This window comes from Natator depressus, chromosome 5 (genome assembly GCF_965152275.1).
Source record: "Natator depressus isolate rNatDep1 chromosome 5, rNatDep2.hap1, whole genome shotgun sequence".
Taxonomy (NCBI): domain Eukaryota; kingdom Metazoa; phylum Chordata; order Testudines; family Cheloniidae; genus Natator; species Natator depressus.
In genome coordinates, this window is record NC_134238.1 from 70,194,282 (window position 1) to 70,217,956 (window position 23,675).

At 40.7% G+C, this 23,675-nt stretch overlaps 1 protein-coding gene across 2 annotated transcripts in view; it reads left to right on the forward strand.

Annotated features, from left to right (window-relative positions):
- The first annotated feature begins 15,185 nt into the window (after nucleotides 1–15,185).
- Nucleotides 15,186–23,675, forward strand: part of APC (APC regulator of Wnt signaling pathway) — a 194,472-nt gene continuing 185,982 nt past the window's right edge. For both annotated transcript variants that reach the window (XM_074952956.1, XM_074952957.1), the window contains exon 1: nucleotides 15,186–15,430. The gene's annotated coding sequence lies outside the window, so the exon portion shown is untranslated. The remainder of the gene's footprint in view (nucleotides 15,431–23,675) is intronic.

Consider the following 23,675-nt stretch of genomic DNA (forward strand, 5'->3'; position numbering starts at 1 on the left):
CCAGCAAATTTGTGTGAAACCCACTGGCAAAGTGACTGGTCCACATAGAGGATGACAATCTATTACTACTGTCAGTTACTCCCTTAGCTCAAGTGGCAGAGGTCTGGGTGGTGGATCTAAAGGTTCCAAGCCTGCTGTTGATCGATGTGGGTGTCAGTATGATTACACATGATGGAATCTCTGTTTTTCAGGTTGCTTTTTTAAAAACATAGGAAACTGAATAATGAGTAAAGTAGGAAGACTTATGGCCACACATTGAGCATTGAGAAAAAAATATTGAATAGCTGCTCCATCCATCCTGAGCACTGAATGAGGCATGGGTCATGTGGAAAAAATAATAAACGATCATGTAATTAAAGACTGTATCATAATGCATTGCTACAAAGGGGCCAAAATAAGATTGCACAGGTAGCCTTCATTCTGGCATTTCTTAATGTCTTAATTGATTTTCTAACTTTAACTTTCTTTTAATGTAGACTGTGTGTGTGTGTGTATTATTATGTATAGTAGATGCTCAACTCCATTATGGTGTGTGATGGGCAGCACTTACTGGTGGTGCTGTATAGTGGTTAGGTACTTGGTAGTGAGACTAGCTTCCACCCTCACATACCCAGTCATGTTGTGCAGGGACTGAGAGCATTTCAGGGACATATAGAGGAGGTATGCAGGGCCCCCCCAGAAACCCCTTATACTTAGACTCAACTATCCCAGAGGAGGAGGGTTTAAACCCAAAGAGTCTCGTAAATGTAGGCGAGGAGATGGACTCTGGAGAAGGGGGTCCCAGACAACAAAGTGTCCCCTCAGTCTCCCACTTTGACAAGAAGCTGGCAGCAGCCACTCTACAAGGGGGGAGGGAATATTTTGATGAGTTTCTCCAACTTTGTCAAGGAACAACGAGTAGATGAAACCCTGAATCAATCATACAGTCAGATGGCTAAGGTGAATGGGGAAATAGTTGTCCCTCAAAAGGACAGTCTACATCCATGGTTTGAGTTCCACATGGAGCAACTTTACCACCTAGAAAAAGACCAACAGATGGGGGTGAAGTGGGGAGGTGGGGTCTGGACACAGCTTCTAGTTCCATGGCCACATTATCACGAAATTGTGTGGTTGGCTCATGAAATGCCTTTTGCAGGAGATCTGCACAAAGAGAAGACCCAGGACCAAATTATGGCCTGTTTGTACTGGCTAGGAATGTATAAAGCTGTCACTGACTTCTGTGCCTCATACCTGGAAGATATCTAGTTGCTCCCAAGGGAATACTGATGGGGTCTTTAGTCCCCCTCCTGTTGGTGGACACCCCATTTGAGAATATAGGGATGGACCTTTTGTGCCTCTCAAAAAGAGTGCAGTGGGGTATAAATATATCTTGGTAATAATAGATTATGCCACAAAATACCCAGAGGCTGTTCCAGTAGGCTCAATGAACTCTAAAGCCATTGCTACAGAATTGATGAAGCTCTTCGCCAGGGTAGGGGTGCATGAGAGATTTTAACAGATCAGGGGACCATCACATCATTGGTGATGAAAGAATTGTGCAATCTTCTAAAAATCAAGACCATTTGCACCTCTGTATATCATTCCCAAACAGACTGTCTGGTAGAGTATTTCAACCAGACTTCGAAATGACTGCTACAAAAATTTGTCATTACACACCCTCACCATTGGGACCAACAGCTCTCGCTCCTCCTATTTGTGGTGCAGGAGATTCCCCAGTCATCTACTTTGAATTCCTGTGTTTTAAACTTCACAAAAGGCTAACGGCCTTGAGCATATCTATAAAAGCGAATCTGCTTAATGGCCAGTGTAGACGAGGCCTAAATTAACAAGAGGTGATCTAACTTACAACACCTTGTATATAATTTCTGAATTTGACCTGACAAGTTTACATTCATTCACATAATTTAACATTTTTTTCTGGAAAAGTTTCTTCAAAAACCTTCTCTTTTAGTGCACATATAGCAATAGTGAAATTCTTAAAACATTTGAGTTTTTTAGCTACATAAAAATGGCTTCCCAAGAGTTTGGCCCTCCATATGTTGTGAACCCAAAACTCCCACTGAACTTGGGTGAGTGAGATACCTGGATGTGCAAATAATACAGGATTGCTAAACTAGCATAGCAATAACTTTCATAAAACTCCCTGAATAATGACTATGCTAAATACTCATTAGCTTGACATATTAAGATTATTTCCCACTTAGTGACTAATGTACATAACTTTCTGTATGAGTTTGGAATATGGTGCATTTAACCAGTCACTCTTAATTTCTGCAAACAGTTTAAACAGCTCCATTATCCAAAGTCAGGGAGGATAAGTGTGTCTAAATACCTATCAAAGACACATAGGCTAAAATTGTCAAATGTATCCACTAACTTTGGGTGCCTCAATGTTTAGGAATGTACATTAAGATCCTGTTTGTCAGAGGAGCTGAGCACTTGCACCTCCACTTCTTTTTAGCTTCATTTGGAATTTTGCATGTTCAATGTCTCTGGAGATTAAGATCTAGGTGTTATATTTGGGTACCAAAAAACTTAAGGACCAAAAATTAGTGGACACTTCTGACATTTTGGGCTTTAATGTACATCTAGGAGATGTGTACTGTTGAGAATTATTCTGATGAATTAAGTAATTAGTATTGATGGTACTAGCTATTTTTAACTTTAATTTTTCACCTAGTCATGACTAAAATGCTTGAAGTTAATCTTTCACAGAAATATGTAACTATTTCTAATACATATTCATATCTTATCTCTACAGTTTAGTTGAACTGGAAACTCTTGTCTTTGGAGTATTAAAAATGCCAATTTGATTTTCCTAAATAGAGTGTATGAAGTACTGTTCTCAAGAGTTATAGGATATATTGAAAGGCATTGCAGGAGTGCAGCATTGTCCCTTTTTAAAGACGCTTCTGCAAAGCCATGTATAGTAGCACCAACATCTTTAGGATCTCTCTAGCAAAACATGCTTAAATAGCCCTCTCCTGGACAGTACAAATATGTTAAATCCATTATGCCCGTAAGGAATAATATGCACTTGTTATCCCAAATGGAGTTACCCAAACACTTCAACTTGAACACATTGGATTAGATAAAACAAGTGTTTTATCTTCAAAGAGATAGATTTTGAGTGAGTACAATTAATGAGGCATAAAAGTCAGAAATGCTTAAAAAAAATATAGATAAAATGCCTACTGATGCCCAATTTAACAAACTACATTAGATTCAAAGCAAAGTTTTTTCACCACATGCTTTCAGCAGTCTTACTGACCAAACTCGCTAGGTCAGGACTCCTACCCCAGAGTCCACTGGCGGCTTCCTCTGTCTGTTCAAGTGCAGTGAATAAATTGGGCAGAGAGACAGAGAGAGAGGGCGGTGCCTTGGGGTGTTTGTCCCTACTTTTTATAGTTTGAGTCCTCTGCTTGAAAAGAAAGAGATTATGTGGAAGAACATTCCCTGCTGTTTTTTTCCCACCTGTTTGAACTTCCTTTATTTTACACCCCTTCTTGATGACTCTGTTTACTGCTTAAACTGCAAAGTAAGGCAGCACACATTCCTTAGTTTAGGACAGATCTGTTCGCCAACTTCTGTTTGGGCAGAGCTGTGGGGTTTGGAGCATGCATTAATAACACCATACAGGAGAATCTTATAACTTCACATACAATGTTGCCATGTGTATTTTACCAGGACAATACTGTCCAGCAAACTGAGTGTTCAAATGTGACCTTACAAGGCATACTTTGTACAAAGATTATTACAATAATGTTTAGGGTGTGAATACAGGGGTGTATTGCATCACTACTGTTTTGTAAATTGGTTTACATCACAGTAATGCCCTACACTGATCAGGGAAATTATTAGAACCTCTGTGGTTCATTACAGAGGTGCTAACACAGTTTCTCTGGCCAGTGTAGATATAGCATAATTGATTTAACTCTTGATAGTGGCAACACTGGGAGTGCTGATATAAACTAGCTCCTGGCATTTTAACCACTGTGTTGTCTAATTGCACACTGCAGATCTACATGACACCATGGAAAAATGACTGGAAGCCTATCTAAACTAAATTTCCCATGAGTGCAGCTACACTGGGGTAGCAATGGCAGGAAATTTTAAGAAAAAATGTCTGGTATAGGTAATGGCCAAGAATGAAATTTATAAGACTTTTACATGAAATTATCAACCAGAGTGGAGCTTGCTAGAAGCATCTCTCTGGCATACTGCTGACTGTTTTATTGTACTGAAGCATTATCTCCTGGCTATTCAGATGATGGTGACAAAACACATTCTGTTAATCAACATACTGTGCTGACTACTGATGTTCATTTGAATTTCACAGAACTGAAGGGTTATTAAGGGACAAAAACTCCTGTTACATATCAGACTATAAAGATATCAGGATGAAAGTTGAAGATATTTTAAATTTACAAAATAAAGTTGTGTTCTAGAAAGCAGAATATAGAAATGCTCCATTCCCCATCCAAAAAAATATATTGTTTTTTCTAATAGGGTACTCAAAATGCAAACAACAGCAGTACTGGTTCATTTGGGCTGAATTGCAACAGTTAGAGGTGGGAAATACCTGTTAGAACAGGGAGTCCACACCACTGCAAGTTCGGGGTTTACTTCCCTGATAAAGGACATGTCAGACATTGCATTTCATCATAAGCAAAAGGTTGAGAGGATTAAGAGGGCATGTCTTCACTTGGAACAATTCATAGAAACTTTTTGTAAATATGATGTTTTCATTGCTTTTACTTCTGGTTGAAATCCACATGCTATAATCTTTCACTTTTGCAGTACTCAGATCACTGGAGGGCAAAGGCCTTTCTAACTTGACTGTGCTGCTTCTTGTCTTGGAAGTGATTAAGTCAGCAGACTCCTGCACCTCTACTTTATGAGTTCAGAGCTTTATATTAGCTATTGTATAAACTGCCTGCCAATGCTATTTTTTTTCCAGCATTGAAGTGTCATTCTGCAAGCAGTTTGGCTGGACCCAAAGAAGTCCCCAGTGGAATGTTAAACAAGCTGCCAACTTCCCAAATTACAGTAAAAAGAAACTGAGCTGAAGTGAGAAATCATATGAAGTAGTTACTGATGTACAGCTCCCCTGTTGTTTTTAATTTTAAATTGTTCTAAACATTAAAAATTTAACGCTGAAAGCTTGTACAACTCTTACTGTATTGGAGAAATCACTTTTTAAACTTTTGTTTTTAATTACGCTAATCCAGTTGAGGGCTGAATAAATCCAATCAATTTTTAATTCCTTTTTTTCCCCATAATATGGTAGAAAAGAACCACAAAACAAGACACCCAAATAGTATGTGGTCACCAATACATGGCTTTCCCATACCATAAGCTTATAGCTTGTTTTTCATTCCTTTAATGTCCACATAATATAAAATTACAAGTAGAGTAGAAAATTATGGCTACCATAAGAAACTTAATTTCTTGATCCTGCAAAATGATGAATATTATATTCCCATTGACTTCAGTGGGAGTGGAGGATGTTCAGTATCACTCATCATCATTCTTTAAAAGTGCATAAAACAATTATTAGCCATTGACAACCGTCCTCCTAGTAAATAGAATCTCATGAAGTAGGAGCATCAGCAGTTCCTCTCTTATTAGCAAAAAGAAAAGGAGTACTAGTGGCACCTTAGAGACTAACCAAAATTATTAAATTGGTTAGTCTCTAAGGTGCCACTAGTACTCCTTTTCTTTTTGCGAATACAGACTAACACGGCTGCTACTCTGAAACCTCTCTTATTAGGAATATGACAGCAATGTACAGCAATGGTCAAAAAGGGCTTACAAAAGTGTCACCGTATTATTTTGGTCCATCATTCTAGTTTGATTGTAAAAGGGATTTTACAACATGTGGTAATGCATGCTCATGTAACTAATATCAGGATTAAGCTCTAAATTGGAATAAGAAAGCATTTGTTTTGAGAAAACGTAGTTTAAAAATGTTATATTTTGGCTGAAGGACTCAAACCATCTTTAAGGAATCTTTAAAGAAGATTTTTCAAATTGGTGCCAACTTTTAAACAAAGAAAAAAACTAAGATATAAACAAGCTACTCTGACAGTATGTATCCATAGTCCCGTCACTATAATTATTGGAGCACTGAGTATGTGTTTAGCACTATGGAGTACTGTATTCTCAGACATGAATTATCTTTACCAATTACTGCATTTAAGATATTGTTTTAAAAAGAGCTTTATTTTTTGTAGCCCAGCTTCTCTATCAGCTTAATTCTGTAGCAAAACTGTAATTCTCTGTTTATGCATTAGTCTCTTGCCATGGAAATGATTTTGATAATGTGTATGGAATAGTAAGACTTCATATGAATAAGTTGATAGGAAAAGATGGGATATGAGGAGAAATGTTTCATTTTGAGGAAAATATCTTTGTCTGATGCCAAGATAAACTTTTTTAAAAAGCGGGGAGTTGAGGGTAAATGGTGAGAGGGCCCAGGAGAAGCCCTCCAAAACACTGAAGACTTGCAGTCAGCTGTGCTGGGTCTGAGAGGGTACAGGTGGCCTGTGACTCACTTTAGCACTGTTTCCATTAATAGAGCCAGTGTGATAAGCATTTGGTCAGCCTCTGAATCTCTTTCTAGTAATATCAGGTTTCTCTTTTTTGTCATTTTGGTTTATTTTTTGAAGGTCCCTAAAATGGTAGCTACTATGTAGCCCTTACGTCCAAGGCACCTCTTCCTATGGGTTCCATGACTACTTGCTTAGATGCCACTTACAGGACAGTGTGGTTGTCAGATGGGCTTTTGAAATATGTTCTTGGGCCCTAAGACATGCTAGTCATATTGCATTTGTTACTAGGGCAATGTAGACTTGACTAATATCTCAGAACTAGTTTACTCACAAGTCAGTCCTTATTGTGACATTTCAGATAATATTTCTAAAGTTTCCCAGCTGTCTGCTTTACTCACAATGTAGTTTTTGACAGTGTTTAGTGGCTAGGGCCACCATGAATAATTCTTCTGTGAATCACAGGCATTTGTGATGTAACAGCTGGACTCTGATTCCATTGCAAACTCTACCAATGTGTTCTGCCCTTGTAAGAGTTTTTTTATAGACTTTAATAAAACCACTACAAAAGAGCTATCTAATTCTAAGCACTGTTTCCATTAATAGAGCCAGCTTGATAAGCATTTGGTCAGCCTCTGAATCTCTTCCTAGTAATATCAGGTTTCTCTTATTTGTCATTTTGGTTTCAACTGGGTGCAACACACTAGTTTTTGAGTAACTGAAGGAAATATTTTTGAGGCTCGCACTCTGCCTCTTTCTCCATTTGCTCCAGAGCAAACACCACTTAAGGCCTTTAAGGCCATAGACTTGAGTGGAAAGACCACATGCTTGTACCACCACTGAATTTGGTCCGGAGGCTGAATAATCTCCCTGCCCTTTTATATCTTATGCCAGTCAACAGCCTTGTTGGAAGGCAGTAGGCGCTTGGCTAGCAGTGCTCCTTTTGTTGAGCCCAAATGTCTTCAGATATCTGGGATTGTGCAGAACTCAGAGTCAGTCATTCCCTGGACTGAACTCAAGGTCCTTGTCCATAAATATTCAAGTTTCTCACCTCCCTATTTTCTTTCTCACACCTTCCCTAGTCTAGTGCAGAAAAGTGTGGACCTTTTCCATGCAATTATCTTTGTCCCTCAGACTCACAGAATCTGGTAGGCTGGCTTTTGTTTTACGCTAATGCAAAGAAACATGGGGCTTCATGGATGTGCTTCAGTTTTCAATCCTATGACCATGAGAGCAGATGGTTTTTGTTTTTTTTCACATCAGAGTCCTAAGTCAGACCAGTGTCTATTCTTAGTGTCTCAGTGATCCAGGTTTTCTGACCTAATGAATTCAGTGGTGGAGCCTTCCTGAACTTAGATTTGCTATATCAAGGCCAGGTTCCCTTTTGATCCATCTCTCAAGTCATACTTGAGCCTTGTGATCTACCAACTGAGGAACCAATTCTTGAGGGAGGGCTTCTACTTAGAAGTCTGTGTCTGTTGTGCAACAGCAGCAAATACACTTGTTCAACATATCCTTTTAGGTTTTTAAAACCTGGCCTAGCTAAAAATATGTTTAAGGGCTCTGTGGTTACAGAAACTCAGATTCAGAACTACTGTATTTCCCCCAAATAGCATCTTTTGTCGTCTTCTACAATTTATGTGGCCTGCCAGCTGGAATCCTACATTTATACCACGGTAGCTTCTCATGTTCCTAGTAGCCTCTTCAGTAACTGCTCTTCCCTCCAGGTAGAATTGTTTTCATTCACCTCCTGTTTTCATCTTCAACTTTTCAGACTTTCATGTTAACCTAAATAGAAATTACCTGCCTTTTCCTCAGATTCTATACTCTCTCTGCATAAGATGGTTGATGCAGGAAATGTAAAACATGTACATTCTGTGACTTGTAGAAGACTTTTTTAGGGACATGTAATTATTGCTATTTTTTGTGTGATGGTATCTCCTAGAAGGCCCAACAGAGATTGCACCCCCATCATGTGAGGTACTGTGCAAACACATAAAAAGAGACAGTCCCTGCCCTGAAGAATTCACAATATAAATAAATAAGACAGACAAAGGCTGGAAGGGCAGACAGTGCACAGAGAAGTGAAATTACTTCCTCCAGGTGACATGGCAGGTCAGGGAAGAGATAGAATAGAACTTGATTATCCTGAGTCCCAATCCACTGCCCTTGCCACTAGATCATGATGCCTCTCAAATAAGATGTAAAAATAAGGTAAAACATATTTGTATGCTCTCAGATACATAAAGATAAGAGAACATTCTAGACAACATTGTCATATTGTCTCATTAATCACAAAACCCAGATGTATAAAGAAGCAATGAGCTTTCTTTTAGGGATCATCTACTTGGTCATGTCGTGAAGAGAGAGTGATGAGACACTGATAATAGGTATTTGTAGAACCGTCACTTGGATTAAGTGCTCTCATGGTTCGTCCACTCTCATCTGGACTGGTCTTCGTTCTCTGAGGCAGACAATGGCAAATGACTACTACAAACTGCCATTTAAATCTACTTCCATCTTACAATACTGCACCTGCCAATTATAAGAAATTATTTGCTTTGTAGGATGAGATAATAAGTACGATGATTGTATTTACTAATGTAATTAACTTAATTACCGATCAGCTTACTTCTTTTACTTAGCCATAACATAGCTGAATGTAAGCACTTTTGAAAAGGGAGCTGTGAAAGTGTCCCTGGAAAAAGCTTTTAAAAATGGTCCTTCTTATATAAATATTTATAGATGTGGGCATGACGGCTAGTGAATTTTTCTTTTTGGTGGGCTAATTTCATTTAAACGTAGCAAGAGTTATAAGAGTTGTTCTGTGTTTGACGTCCTCATCCACTTGTGCACTAGCTGCCCTACTAAAGTATTGACACACCTATGTAACAAATTTTATTACTGTCACTCTCCTCCTTTTGTCTCATTACTTTTTAAAATCCATTTGGGGTGTCTTGTCTTTAAATTTAGATTGTAAGCTGTTTGGGGCAGGAATTTGTCTCTATAGCACTTAGCTCAATGGTGCTCTGATCTTGATTGTCATTTATAAATGGTACTGTAAAACAAATCTATAATAATAATTAGGGCTGTCGATTAATCACAGTTAACTCACGTGATTAACTCAAAAAAACAAATCATGATTAAAAAATTAATCGTGATTAATCTCAGTTTTAATTGCACTGTTAAACAATAGCATACCAATTGAAATGTATTACATATTTCGCATGTTTTTCTACATTTTCATATATATTGTATTCTGTATTGTAATTGAAATCAAAGTGTATATTAGTTTTGATGATAAATATTTGCACTGTAAAAATGATAAACAAAAGAAATAGTATTTTTCAATTCACCTCATACAAGTACAGGTTGAACTTCACTAGTCCAGCATGCTTAGGACCTGACCAGTGCTGAACCATAGAATTTGCCCAACCACAGGAGGTCAATGCAGAGTGCCAGCGGGTGGGAAGTAGGGGTGTGAGGGGTGCTGCAGCACCGCCAGGCTTTGCACTCAGCGTGGCTCCTCACCCAGGGGCCCCACTGTCACCCAGGGTTCCAGCCACCAGCCCCCCGCCCGGGGGCTCCGATGCTGGCCCAAGGTCCCAGCCGCTGGCCCCTTGCTTGGAGTCCCAGCTGCCAGCCCCAAGTGCTCACCCTCCCTCCCGGAGCTTGAACGCCCTGAATCAGCATTTTGTGGTGCTCCGGAAGCACTGGGAGGGAGGAGGAGGAGTTGGTAAGTGCGGGGCCACTGGCGCGGGGGGGGAGGACAAAGGAGGGAACTTGGCGCCAGTGGATGCTCTGCACCCACTAATTTTTCCCCATGGGTGCTCCAGTCCCGGAGCACCCACTGAGTCTGCACCTATGCTGGACCATGGACATTGCCGGACCAGGGAGTGCCGGATTAGAGAGGCTCAACCCGGACTGTAGTGCAATCCCTTTGTCATGAAAGTGCAATTTACAAATGTAGATTTTTTTTTTGTTACATAACTGCACTCAAAAACAAAACAATGTAAAATTTCAGAGCCTACAAGTCCACTTAGTCCTACTTCTTGTTCAGCCAATCGCTAAGACAAACAAGTTTGTTTACATTCACAGGAAATAATGCTGCCCTCTTCTTATTTATAGTGTCACCAGAAAGTGAGAACAAGCATTTGCATGGCACTTTTGCAGCTCGCATTGCAAGGTATTTATGTGCCAGATATGCTAAACATCCGTATGCCCCTTCATGTTATTCCCACCATTCCGGAGGACATGCTTCCGTGCTGATGACGCTCATTAAAATAGTGTGTTAATTAAATTTGTGACTTCACTCCTTGGGGGAGAATTGTATGTCCCCTGCTCTGTTTTACCTGCATTCTGCCATATATTTCATGTTATAGCAATCTCGGATGATGACCCAGCACATGTTGTTCATTTTAAGAACACTTTCACTGCAGATTTGACAAAACACAAAGAAGGTACCAATGTGAGATTTCTAAAGATAGCTACAGCACTCAACCCTAGGTTTAAGAATCTGAAGTGCCTTCCAAAATCTGAGAGGGATGAGGTGTGGCGCATGCTTTCAGAAGTCTTAAAAGATCAACACTCCGCTGCGGAAACTACAAAACCCAAACCACCAAAAAAGAAAATCAACCTTCTGCTGGTGACATCTGATTCAGATAATTAAAATGAACATGTGTCAGTCCACACTGCTTTGGATTGTTATCAAGCAGAACCCATCATCAGCATAGATGCATGTCTCCTGGAATGGTGGTTGAAGCATGAAGGGACATATGAATCTTTAGCGCATCTGGCACGTAAATATCTTGCGACATCGGCTACAACAGTGCCATGTGAATGCCTGTTTTCACGTTGTAAACAAGAAGCAGGCAGCATTATTTCCTGCAAATGTAAACAAACTTGTTTGTCTGAGGTGATTGGCTGAACAAGAAGTAGGATTCAGAGAATTTGGAGGCTCTAAAATTTGACATTATTTTTGAATGTAGGTTTTTTTGTACATAACTCTACATGCGTAAGTTCAACTTTCATGATAAAGAGATTGCACTACAGTACTTGTATTAGATGAATTGAAAAATGCTATTTCTTTTGGTTTTTTTAGTGCAAATACTTGTAATAAAAATAATATAAAGTGAGCACTGTCCACTTTGTATTCCATGTTGTAATTTAAATCAATATATTTGAAAATGTAGAAAACATCCAAAAATATTTAAATAAATGGTATTCTGTTATTTCTTAACAGTGTGATTAATCTCATGATTAATCATGATTAATTTTTTTAATCGCACAATTAATAGTGATTAATTTTTTTAGTTGCTTGACAGCCCTAATAACAATAGATTTTTGTTTCCAAGCTTTTCAGCCTGCCAGTCAAACATACTATTTCAAGGTAAAGGGGCACGATGAATACTTTGGGGCAGATATTCTGTTTTGCTTCCTTGGCATTGCTGTGCAAAGGGAGTGGACAATACTCACAGGTTCCATGACAGACCCAATCTGCGGGGGCGGGAGGGGGGAACCGCAGCAGGCACGTAGCCAGCTCCCACACTTCCGTCCTGTAAAGGGTGTGGCAGAAGTGGGGAGGGAGAGTGACAGGAACATGCTTTCCCCTAGCTAATCTCAGGTGGCATATGGTTCCTTGGAAACCATACCCAGCTGGTACAAGTTAGAGCAGCCAGGGCTGAGGCAGAGAACCCCCAGGAAACCATAACTAGAGTCTGGACATTGATTCTCAGCTTCTCCTCTTTCCCTGCACCTGGGTTTTCCTGAGTGGTTGCGTGTCCTTTGCTAGGCATTCCACTTGGGTCAGGCAGACCCAGTCAAGGTCCTATCCTTTCTCTGGGGCTCCCACCGCCTTCACCAAAGCTGTTGATGGAGCAAGTAGAATTGGTTTCTCCCTCCTGGCATTCCAGCAGGTGTTCAATAAGGGAGCTGCTGAGGAGCTGTGCAGGCAAGGGCAGTGATGTGATGTGTGGTAGCGCCCCCCGGAGTGATGGGCCTGATTCCAACACTTCAATTTAAAAATCAGAGGGGGTAGATCATTTTCTGTTATATAATCTAATGCAAATTTCCTTCATAGCTCCACTCAAAGGGCACAGTTTAGAGCAAGGTGCCACCAGGACATAGTTTGAACACCACTTCCATAGATTATTTTGTTTTTGCTGAATCCTTTTATTAAAAAAAAGTCTGATTATAATGCAGTTTGCTTATGCCTCCCTTAAGGAAGCCAATTTTGAAACATGGCATAAGAAAATAAAAACTTAAAAAAAGTGTTCCTCCTTTCCTCTTTTTTTTTTTTTTGGTCCATCCTGAATAATGAGATGTACCCTAAGAAAAAAGTCTGATTTAACATTGAGTTAAATTAAATTAAATTAAACATTGACTGTTCTTATAAACACTACTCTTTTCACCTGAACTACAGAGTTTCAGTCATTTGAAGACAGACTCTTGTAAAGTGCATTAAGGGAGTTTTGAAAGGCTCTCCCCGTTATGAGGAAAGGTTTTACTGTGTTTTACTGAGATATTTAAAATCTTGTTCATTCAGATTGTCAAACAGCTTGATGCTCTCTGATTTATTCCAACCCCCTTAGAATTGCATCTTACTGAGCCTCTCTCATCTCATTTTTAGGCAATATCCCAGAGAACCTTGAGGGGATTAAATGCACAAAGACATTTACCAGGAGGTATTGCCTTTGAAACAGCAGCGATCAGTATGCAACATAATTTGATGACACAGAATATATAAAATAGTAGTTTCTAACCTTTTTGATTAGGTCAGTCTATCAAACTAAATCTCCACTATACTGGTCAATGTGTTATCTCCCATTCAGTTGTGCATGCTCTGACCTGTTGTAAAGATCAGGGTTTATAGCAACTCAGTTCTATGGCACTTGACGCTGAGGGTGCCACTGGCATGATCAAATAGAATGTAATACTAGTGGGAATTGATGCTATAAAATATGCCCTACAAATAAGCCCTGATGGTAGACATGAAAGGATTCTCCTTTACCTTTTTATGGAATGTAACACATTGTATGTTTTAATTTTCCCCCTGTGTAAATTCTGATTTAACCCTAAAACATGATTTAGTTGTTTTTTGTATGTAGGAATTGATGATTACTGACACTTATCCATAAAAATGTAATCTTGCCAAGATTTAGGCAATATGTTGCAATAGCATATATTACTATACATAGAATCATAGAATATCAGGGTTGGAAGGGACCCCAGAAGGTCATCTAGTCCAACCCCCTGCTCAAAGCAGGACCAATTCCCAGTTAAATCATCCCAGCCAGGGCTTTGTCAAGCCTGACCTTAAAAACCTCTAAGGAAGGAGATTCTACCACCTCCCTAGGTAACGCATTCCAGTGTTTCATCTGAGAGAAGCCTGCAATATGCTGTGCCCTGATAATATTCATTCCAATAATACTTTAGTAAGACAAGTAATGCAAACACTGCCAAAATCTAAAACGGCCAGCCATCTGTCCATGATTATGGTGACGTTTTTGCCCTCTGTGCCCATTTGTCATTAATGGCCATTTCTGATGTGGTGGCAGGTTGCCCTACATGCTGTGATGCTACCTCTGTTTCCATTCAGTGTTAGGCACATTGTTTTCTTCATCACTTTTAAGGAAAGCCTCATTGCGGATAATGCAGATAGTCACAGATTCTAAATAAATTTGTTAGTCTCTAAGGTGCCACAAGTCATCCTCTTCTTTTTAAGGCCAGAAGGGATCTTAAATCATTCAAACTGATTTATAGCATAAGTCATAGAATTTCACTTTGTTACCCCTCCATGGAGCCCAATAACTTGGGTTTGACTGTATAACTTGCAGAAAGAAGAAGTGTTCTTCTGAAGACAGCAAGGGATGGAGAATCCACTACTTCCCTTGGTAGTTTGTTCTAATGGTTGATCACCCTCACTATAAAAAACATGAGCCTTATTTTTGAGTTTGTCTGGCTTTAACTTTCAGCTACTGGTGCTTGTCATGTCTTTAGTACCCTCTATTTTCTCCTCTGAAGATACTTATACCTCTCAGTCTTTTATGATTAGCTGAATAGATTGAGTTCCTTATGCGGTTGGGCAACCTCTTGTATTTTGCGTGCTAATACAGCAAGTGTTTGTTTCACCGCTTTCCTCTGTGGGTTTGCCTGCGAGGTCACTAAACTTGCAGTGGCCGGGGGGAAGGTGCCCACATGGGCACATATCTCCCTGCTTAGTCTCACACAGAGACACTCTCTCTCTCTCTCTGGCAGCCTTGAGGGTCTGTTTTTCGCTCTTCCCAGTGTCGCCTGTCTTAGTACGGGAACCACCCACAGCAAGCACCGTGCGGGAGGGGCGCAGCAGCACACGCCCTGCTCGCAGCCCCGCGGAAGGAGGGCAGCAGCGACCCAGGCCCCCAGCAGCAGCAGCGCGCGGCAGGTGTGTGTAAAAGGAAGGGGGAAGACTAAGAGGCTTCTTGTTTACGCGTGCGCATCGCCTCCCCGAGCCGATTCTGGTTCTTCCAGGGCTGGCTGCTGGAGCCGGGATTCCCCCGGCCGCGCCTGCGCGCTACGCTCTCCCCTCAGGCAAGATGGCGGCGGGGAGACCAGTCAGGGAGGGGGAGTGAGAAGGGGTGGTCGCGTTGTGGGGGCGGCCGGTGACTGAGGCCGGAGGGAAGCTCGGAGGGGCCGGGGCTGCCTGGCCCGTGCCGCGGGGATGAGGAGCCGGGGCAGCGGGATAGGGGCCGGCCCATGCCTCTGAGAAGGGGGAGTGTCTGTCGGGCCCAGCGCCCTGTCTCTGCGGCCGAGTCCGGCCCCGGCTGCCTCTTCCGCCTGCTGCCTGGGGCCGAGCTGGAGTCGGAGGAGTCGCCGCGGCTGGGTGAGGAGAGAGCGGGCAGGTGAGTGAGTGAGAGAGCCGGGCTCCTCCGCGGGCTGCTGCCCGTCCCCGCATGGCACCAGCAGCGCCCCATGGCAGCGCCCCGGCGAGTCCCCGTCTCTTGGCGGCCCGCCCCCGCATGCTGCCGCCCGTGGCACGCTCCATCCGGTAGAGCCCCGGGTACTACCCTCCCCTGCCTCGTACAGCCACCCCCGCGGAGCCCAGGCCCCTTCATCCCCCTCATCCCTCTCTTCTGTGACCTGCTGAGCCAGGGGTACTGACTCAGTATTTCAGGTTTTGATTAAATAGCCCTTTCCGATGGTGGCTAATAGATATTCCCGCAATACCTGTCCTGTACGTTACCCCTTGGACGGAGGGGAGAGGAAGGATGATGTTTTGGCTGAGGCACTAGACTTGGGACTCATATCTAGATCTGAGCTCAGTTCCCAGCTCCGCTATAACAAATACGGCCTGAAATATACAACTTTCATGTTGTAGTAGTATAACAATATAAATTTAATGGTTTATGGCAGAGTTTGAAAAAATTCCCAAATGCCAGAATGTGTATGTAGTGAAGCCTGACAGCAATGTCTGTGAAAATCCCAGCTCTTTTCATCTTCTCTGAAGGGGGGGAGAAGATGGGTATTAAGTTTAAAAGTAAAGTCCCAGGGACCCCACGCCTTGCTCTGGTTGCTAGAGAGGACCTTCTTCCCTTATCCCCGACTCCAGAGCCTTCTGAAGGCTATGGGGGTTATTTCTTCTGCTGTTATTGGTCTGTGTAATGTAACTCTACCTTTCAATCACAACCTCCGTTTTTGAGGTGTTCCTAGCCCTTCTCTCTGCTCATGACTCTAGTCTGTTTCACTTTCCAACTTCACTGGGTGACAAGGTGTTCTGATTAACAGCTCTAAAATTTACCAGTGCCCTGTTAGCTTTCACAAAGGGCATCAGTGAAATTATGAATAGTAGTAGCAGCACTCTCAGGAAGGTGGTCCTGCATCTGTTGACATTTGAAAAGCTTATCCTAGCAGCAATAAGGCTAGAAACCTTAACACTTCTTGGGAAAAAAAAAAAGAAATTCTGCAGAAACTGATAGTTTAGGCTCACTTCCACCAACTCCTGATCCTCATGAAAAGGTTTTTTGTGCCCCCGGTGGGGGAGTAGATTTTTCATGCTTTGCTTATATGGTGTTATATATTTGAAATAGTAGTTTGTTTAACTGTACTTCTTGTAGTGGTCCTGGTTTGATTATCTACACTCTGATTTAAATTACAAAGGAATATTAATTTATTCTTTACCGTGGGCTTCAAGAGTTGTGGCATGAAAGCTTTTCTTTTTTAAAAACTGTGAGTTTGAAGTTGTTATGCCAAGTTTCAGAGTAGCAGCCGTGTTAGTCTGTATTTGCAAAAAGAAAAGGAGTACTTGTGGCACCTTAGAGACTAACCAATTTATTTGAGCATAAGTGAGCTACAGCTTACTTCATCAGATGCATAAAGTGGACAGTACAGTGAGGAGATTTTATATACACGCAGACCATGAAAAAATATACATTGTAAGGAGAGTGATCACTTAAGATGAGCTATTACCAGCAGGAGAGTGGGGTGGGGGGAGAGAGAACCTTTTGAAGTAATAATCAAAGTGGGCCATTTCCAGCACATTTCCAGGAGTTAACAAGAACGTCTGAGGAACAGTGGGGCCAGTCCTAGTGACCTAGGAAATGTTAGTCAAGTTAAAGTGGAGGTCATAAAATGCTTTACCTTACTTTTTTGGGTGGACTTCAGTTTTCCTTGATATGTCTCTTTCCCTCCCACTCTGTAAAAGGCTTCATCACACATGCAGCATGTTCAGCCCAAGGGAGAGGACTCTGCAACTGAAAGCACATCTTCCTGATGGAAGGATAATAGTTATGATCTGAGGCCTCAAGGAATATAGGGATATTCTGAGTTCCACAAAGAATGTGTATGACTTACCTGGTAAAAGGATGGCTATAATTAGTGGTATACTACACAAAAACATAGCTGACAATTTTTTTTCAGATTTTAGTTAATTCTGCCTCCCCAGGTGTTGGGATGGTATGCATATGTAATTTTTTGTTCCTGTTTTTCTTGTGATATTTGTAGTAATACACTAAACATACTATTACATACAGTAAAAGTATATTAAACTACACGTTGAGAAAGAAAAACAAGAATAGACAATACTAAATTCTCAAATCTGAGATTTAATTTAGCTTTAGATACCTAAACTTTTGCATTTTGACATATTTGTTTTGACTGTGAAAATTGAAGTTTCATTTTATTTAAAATATCAAACAGTAAGAGTAAAATATCAAACAGTAAAGACCATAAACAATGTGTTCTTTTGCATTTCCCCTTATTGAAAGGTACAGTAATCAAACTTGTACTAGAAAATAAGTCTTGCTAAAAGAGAGCTCAGATATTTGAGAATAAAATTGACTGGTGGAAGAGTATGTACACAACACAATTTTCAAGTGTTGGATCTGGCTTGTATGCATTATCTTTTAATAGCTAATTTCTGTAAAGAATCCCCACAAACCTGGTCATAGGCCCTAGTCCTTGCCAGAAACCAACAGATCAAAACACATTTGTGTCTAGTCCAAACCACTTCAAAGTTAAAACAAGTGTGCAAAAAAAAAAAAAAGATAATGTTCAAGAAATGAAATCACCTTTCTTTTTTAACTCTATCTCAAATGCTTGTCTGATTTACCTCCGCATTTCCTGAAAATTTCTATTCTTCTAAAGATTCACACATGAAATTTCAGATGCATTCATTCAGGTCAGAGGAGCAATGCTATGCTGATAGCTGCTTATCCCAATGGGCAACTGCATTTTACTTTTACTGAAGTTTATGTATGCTTTTATTCAAGTAGAACTCATTAAATTAATGTTAGTTATTTCTTTTTATGTACTTGCGGATACCTTGGTGGGTTGTTTGCAAGATTTGCTTGTTCATATAATTCACCTTCAGATATTCCTTTCAGTGGTCCATCAATAACCAAAAATAAGTGGTAACTAGTATCTTGAATTGTTGTCTTTTTCCAGTTGGATCAGCATAAAACTTTTTAATACATGTTGAAATGATCAAGTTGAACAAAATTAGATGTGGTTCATTTGGTATTGGCTAACAGACTGAAAATATATTGGTAGCCTAAGTGAAAATGAGACACCCAAATTGGCTTATGTTAGTTAACTTTTTCCCTCTGTGTTAAACCATTTAATGTACACATCTTGTGAAAAGTAATAACTTTTCACAGAATTATTAAATTATTGTTGTCAGAGCATTTTGCTGTACGTTAAATATCAGGTTGTTCTAAAAGTATGATGGATGACATTCTAATAGACTTAGGTTTAGCATAGAGTTCATCTTACACACACTTTAATTTTCAAAGTGTCCAATAGCCATTCTATAGTTCAATAGTGTCATGTCATAGAAATCACAAACTCCAAGGCCTTGTACACGTATCTGAAACCTTTATGTGGAAAAGTGGTAAATCTCAAATGTTTTTTTTTTTTTACTCCAAACTAAGTCTGTTGCACAATGGAGACAAATTTTAGTGTTTTCCTTTATACTTTGAGTCTTCATATTTTAAGAATCTGGGTTTTAGTATGATGATGATGGAATGAATGAACAATGAATGAATGGAGCAAGGCTAGTTAGCTAATGGATTGATTACTAAAATGAACATCTGATTAGCTGGTAGTTCCTCACATCATAGTAGTGACACTGATACTTTGTTCTTATCAATAAAAAAAAGCCTATGCTAGCAATATTTTGCAAGTTTAGGGGTTTTTGGTCTTGTTAAACTCCGACTGTAATTATGAGTTTTATTGAAATAATATAAGGTGGGAGTGATAAAGGAATACAAATTTATGATAGTGATGTAACTATCAACCATACTATTGTGCTGTAGAACTTTTTGATCATATGATGTCAAACTATTTTAATTGTAGACTTGCATCTTGTTACAGAAGCTGGGAATATCTGTGCCTGTGTTATGTGACTGGATAGGGTTTAGTTCTCACTCCTTAACTTGAAAGTGAAGAGTGTTTTTATTTTGGGCTGGACACTTCTCTTGTTTACTACTTCCCTAACTGAGTTGACAGTCTTTGCCTTGCTAATTTGCATTTGTGGAAGCTGTTCTCTTGTTGAGGAGAAATGTTTTCTGGCATCCAGAGAACTGTATTTAGTGGATGTGGTATTGTGGGGAGGCACATGGAAGGGAGGAAAGGCAGTTAGCAAGGACTACAAATAAAAGGAGAGAGAGGTAGTTGACAAGACTGTTAGCACATTTGCCTGTAATACTTCTGATATTGAGCATTGGGTGCAGGGCCATAGTGCATTAGTTTAACTTGATGGAGGAATATTAGTAGACACTTCACAAGACTGTCCATTTTGGTGTCCTAACTAGAGGTTTATTGCTTTACTTAATAGTAGTTGTCTCTACTGGGAACCAGAGGACTTGCAAATAGTAGCTGTGTTTTCGGAAAGGGGAAGAGATGGACTCTGCTTGGCCCATGCCAAGGCACGGTATATTTAAAAAAAAAAAAAAATCTTGTTCTTTCAAACTAGTTTCGGAACAGTGGGCAGTAGCAGCAAAGGAGTTACGCTAACTATGCTCTACTTGGAAAATATCAAATTTTAAAATTTGATCATTGTATAATACATTAAAATGACCTTATTAAGCCTGGCTTCATAGTTGAGTGCAAAGATTGAATCAGACTGACGCATAAAATAGTCTGATCTTGCCATTCCCTAAATATTAAGGATTGTCAAAGCTCTAAATTACTTCAACAGTTACAAAATATTGTTAAATTATAAATGAAAGACTGCTGTGATGCCATTTCAGGCTAGTTGTACAGGCATTAATTATTTAAGTGCATAAGGTATGTATTTACTTGTCAACAAACAAACGTCTGTAATATATTTATAAATTACTTTTAATTGTTTCAGAGTAGCAGCCATGTTAGTTTGTATTCGGAAAAAGAAAAGGAGTACTTGTGGCACCTTAGAGACTAACAAATTTATTTGAGCATAAGCTTTTGTGATGCATCCGATGAAGTGAGCTGTAGCTCACGAAAGCTTACGCTGAAATAAATTTGTTAGTCTCTAAGGTGCCACAAGTACTCCTTTTCTTTTTTTAATTGTTTGTGCACTTAACGTATTAGTGGTGCTTGCTTTGTACAGATTCATAAGGATATTAATCATGTAGATCTGAACTTAGCTCTTTGTGGTGTGAAAATTGGGTTGGCCTTCTATTATTCAACAACTGGCAAGAGAGGGAGAAATGGAAGAGAGATGAAACATTTCATTAGTGTGTTATAAGAATGTAAAGAAATTATGAATGACGCAAACATAATTTAGGTGAGCTGATTCTCCCTTAACTTATTGATGTTAAAAATTCTCAGGTTCACAGTGTCTCTTTCCCATTTTAAAGCCTTCATTGTTGAGACACCACATTACAGCAACTATCATTTGAGCGAAGGACTGTCTAAGAATCAGTTTGGAATTAATCAATGCTATTCCCTAATCAATTCCAGAGGTCACAGTTGAGTTGTATATAGATGTGATTCTTTCACTCTAGGGTTGATATATTGCTAATTAGAGTTTTACACCTTTGTCAGACTCAGCTCTGGTTCCCTTGGAGTAAGACCTAAGGGCTGCAAATTAAATTCAAATCTCCCAATTGATGGGCCACAAATTGTCATGGGGAATTGGATGCTATCGTGCCTGAAAACATGCCTCTCTGCTGAAGTTTTGGCATTTTGATTCCGAACGTCCAATGAAGTCAGTAGGAGAGCCCTAGCAAATGTTGTTTACTCAGAATTAGAAGAGGGAAGAAACTGTCTGAACTACTTAATTGAATAAAGAAAAGTAGCACTAGTGGCACCTTAGAGACTAACCAATTTATTTGAGCATAAACTTTCGTGAGCTACAGCTCACTTCAGAAGTGAGCTGTAGCTCATGAAAGCTTATGCTCAAATAAATTGGTTAGTCTCTAAGGTGTCACTAGTGCTACTTTTCTTTTTGCGAATACAGACTTACACGGCTGCTACTCTGATACATAATTGAGTGTAACCTCTGTCTATTTAAAGAATATTCACAAGCAGATTGTGATTTTCATTAATTTTACTTAATCAAATTTGACTAGCCTTCATAATTTTTTTCACTTTATAGAGGGATCACAGATGGCTTACTCTGAGCATTTGGTATGGTATTGTCCCCATTTCCTAACTAGGTAATAGCTAAGGGTATGTCTACACTATGAAATTAGGTCGATTTTTATAGAAATCAATTTTTAGATTTTTAGATTTTTAGAAATCGATTTTATATAGTCGATTGTGTATGTCCCCACTAAGCGAATTAAGTCAGTGGAGTGCATCCTCAATACTGTGGCTAGCATTGACTTACGGAGTGGTGCACTGTGGGTAGCTATCCCACAGTTCCCACAGTCTCCGCTGCCCATTGGAATTCTGGGTTAAGCTCCCAATGCCTGATGGGGCAAAAACATTGTCGCGGGTGGTTTTGGGTACATGTCGTCAGTCACCCCTTCCTCCGGGAAAGCAATGGCGGACAGTCATTTTGCACCTTTTTTCCTGGGCTACCCCTGCAGACGCCATAGCACGGCAAGCATGGAGTCCGCTCAGCTCACCGCTGGTGGTGTGAGCATTGTAAACACCTTGTGCATTATACTGGAGTATGTGCAGAACTGGGCTAAGAGAAGCCAGCATGAGGACAATTGTGATGAGGACATGGACACAGACGTTCCTGAAAGCACGGGCTGTGGCAATTGGGACATCATGGTGGCAGTGGGGCTGGTTGATACAGTGGAATGTTGATTCTGGGCCCGGCAAACAATCTCAGAATGGTGGACTGCTAGTCTTGCAGGTATGGAATGATTCACAGTGGCTGTGAAACTTTCGCATGCATAAGGCCACTTTCCTTGAACTTTGTGAGTTGCTTTCCCGCACCCAGAAGCACAGGAATACTAAGATGAGAGCTACCCTGTCAGGTGAGAAGCGAGTGGCGATAGCCCTGTGGAAGCTTGCAACGCCTGACTGTTACTGGCCAGTAGGGAATCAATTTGGAGTGGGCAAGTCTACTGTGGGGACTGCTGTGATCCAAGTAGCCAGTGCAATCACTGACATTCAGTTATCAAAGGTAATGACTCTGGGAAATGTGCAGGTCATACTGGGTGGCTTTGCTGCAATGGGGTTCCCTAACTGTGGTGGTGCGATAGATGGAACACACATCCCTATCTTGGCACCGGACCACCGTACCAACCAGTACGTAAACCGCAAGGGGTACTTCTCAATGGTGCCGCAAGCACTGGTGGATCACAAGGGAAGTTTCACCAACATCAGTGTGGGATGGCTGGGAAAGGTGCATGACGCTCACATCTTTAGGAACTCAGGGCTGTTTGAGCAGTTGCAAGAAGGGACTTACTTTCCAGACCAAAAAATAACTGTTGGGGATGTTGAAATGCCAATAGTTATCCTTGGGGACCCAGCCTACCCCTTGCTCCCATGGCTTATGAAGCCGTACACAGGCAGCCTGGACAGTAGTAAGGAGCAGTTCAACTATAGGCTCAGCAAGTGCAGAATGGTGGTAGAATGTGCCTTTGGACGTTTAAAAGCTCGCTGGCGCTGTTTGCTGATGAGGGTAGACCGCAGCACAACCAAAATTCCCATTGTTATTGCTGCTTGCTGTGCGCTCCATAATATCTGGGAGGGTAAGGGTGAGATGTTTATGGCGGGGTGGGAGGTTGAGGCAAATCGCCTGGCGGCTGATTTTGAGCAGGCCAGACACCAGGGTGATTAGAAGAGTACAGCTAGGCGCGCTGCGCATCAGAGAGGCTTTGAAAACCAGTTTCATGACTGGCCAGACTATGGTGTGACAGTTGTGTGTGTTTCTCCTTGATGCAAACCTGCCCCCTTTGTTGATTTGATTTCCCTGTAAGTCAACTACCCTCCCTTCTTCGAAATAAAGTAACTATTTGTTTGAAACCATATATTCTTTCTTTATTTTATTTTTACAAAAAGTGAGAACTGACAAGGTATCCCGGGTGGGGTGGAGTGAGGTGGGGTCGGGGAGGAGGGAAGGACAAGGCCACATTGCTTACTGTAGCCACACTACAAATCAAAACTGTTTGAATGACAGCCTTCTGTTGCTTGGCCCATCCTCTGGAGTGAAGTGGCTGGGTGCCCGGAGCCTTCTTCCCCCCCTTCCCTGTGTTCTTGGGCGTCTGC